Consider the following 2,155-nt stretch of genomic DNA (forward strand, 5'->3'; position numbering starts at 1 on the left):
GTCTTTAAAGATAGCTTTAAAGATAAAAGCTAATGGGGAAAAAACACTTTCGTGTTTTCTGGTAACCAATTAATGAAAACTGCCCTTCAACTGGGAAAAGAAATAGTTTTCTGGTAGGATATACCCTTTCTAAGGAGAGAGAGAGAGAGAGAGAGAGAGAGAAACCTCAAGGCAACCTAGCTATATGCATATGTGGCAACATCCCTCAGGACCTTGTAACAGGAGACCACCTAATCCAACGGTATGTTTATGTGTTACCATATATGGGAGACAAAGAAATAGAAAATGTAAAAAACTATGCCATATGGCGTTGAGGGCTTAGTTCATGCAGTACGAACCCAACTGAGCAGTGCCTGCATGAATAAAGTTGTTTCCTGGAAAGAAAAGCCTCCCTGTCAAGACTCTCTGTTCAAGAATCCTGCTACAGTTTAAGCTCTTACAGTCTAATACCTGGGTTGATATTAGCTAAAGAAGTTTAAACTCCAACAGCATGTGAATAGACTATAATTTGTATGAGAGATGGCTGGGTAGCTGAGTCAATTGAATAACCAACTCTGGATTTCCACTCAGATCATTACCCCAGGATCATGGGATGAAGCCACACACAGGGCTCTGTGCTGAGCAGGAGCCTGTTAAGATTCTCCCTCTCCCTGTCTCTCTCCTACTGCCCCTCTCCCCTGCTCACATCTCTCTTGCTCTCGCTCTCTCTCTCTCTCAAATTAAAAAAATAAAAATAAAACAAAATGAAGAATATAATTTTATGAGAATATCATGGAGAGATCTCAAAAATTCACTCTATTTTATGTCTAACTTTGAAATTTCAAATGTGATTAAAAATAAGCAATAGATAATGTTACAAAATATTTACTTTGCCGAACACTGTTTTCTACTGAATGTTGCCTTTTCCCCCAACTTACCTATCTAGTTCGCTCTTGGAACCTCTGTGACTAAAATGATCAGTTGATTACTGATTAATGTATCTCAGTCATCACTTTATGATTTCTTGAATAGTTACCATTTTTTTATGGTAGTTCCATTTTCCCCCTCAAGGTTCTTCATTGTCCTGAAAAATGCGTTTTAGTGGTGTGGCTTACCATGAGTGAGGCAAATTTGACCAATGTTACTCACCTTTGAACAGGCATCTTTACATTCTCTCAAAAAAGGCAAAATGTCCCCTTCTCTTCGCTCCAACAGGTGCAGGCAGCTGGCAAGCTGAGGCCCTGCAAGGCCATGAAGGTGAAGAAGAGAGGCGGCAGTGGTGAGGCTGGGATAGGGACACAGCCTGTTCCAGGGGCCTCTGGCCAAGCCTGGAGCGCCAGCCCAAGCCGCAGCTTCAGAGCAAAGGGAATCTGGGTCTGGGAGAGAGCCGGGCCTCTGCGAAGGAACAGCTGTAGGGCAGGAGGATGTGCTGGGGCAGCCGCGGATCACCGCTGGCAACTTACCTATGCTTACTCGAGGAGAATATCTACAAAATCGACCTCATCAGGTTCAAGATTTGAGACACGGATTCAGGCACTGTCCTCTTTGAAATCAAGAAGCCCCAGCCTCAGAGTGGTTGCTCAGCAACCGGCGGGACCTGGACCCCAATTGTGGGTGCTTTGTCCACCATGAGTATACACCTGCCTTCCTGGGTCAGAGGCAAGTGGGAGCCACGGTGGAGTCCACGGTGGGAGACAAGTCTGTCAACCACTTTCTCATGATTGAGAGGCACTAAATCGCAACCAGCTCCAGGTCTGCCTGGGGAGTGTTCCAAGAGCCCTGAATCCGGAGTCAACTATGGGAGGGAGGGTGCCTCATGTCCCACATCCAAATCAGCGAAGCCCATGGGCCTGGAGCATGGGGTGGGATGGTAGGAGGTCTGTCTGCCTCCATGTCCAGAAATGCCTCCTGGGAGAGAGGTAGCCAGGACTTCCTGACAGCATAGTTGGGCTTTTTTGGAGCTTAAGCGTAGTGTTCCCATATCTAGGCTTTGACGAAGTCAGGGCAGGGACCCATTCCTTGTCCCCTGCCCACCACCAACAGGCCATTTAGAGTTGTAAATTCACAGATGAAGATCCATGGTGGGGTTTGGCTTCCATGACTCCCAAGGGAGTCTGGGCCCTGGGCCCACCCCAGGCGTTACCATCCAGGGCCCAGCCACTGCCTGTGATGTGTG

At 47.0% G+C, this 2,155-nt stretch overlaps 1 pseudogene; it reads left to right on the top strand.

Annotated features, from left to right (window-relative positions):
- The first annotated feature begins 1,230 nt into the window (after positions 1–1,230).
- LOC125908991 (protein unc-119 homolog A-like) lies at positions 1,231–1,714 on the top strand (annotated as a pseudogene).
- Positions 1,715–2,155: the final 441 nt, after the last annotated feature.

This window comes from Panthera uncia, assembly GCF_023721935.1.
Source record: "Panthera uncia isolate 11264 chromosome B3 unlocalized genomic scaffold, Puncia_PCG_1.0 HiC_scaffold_1, whole genome shotgun sequence".
NCBI classification, from domain to species: Eukaryota; Metazoa; Chordata; class Mammalia; order Carnivora; family Felidae; genus Panthera; species Panthera uncia.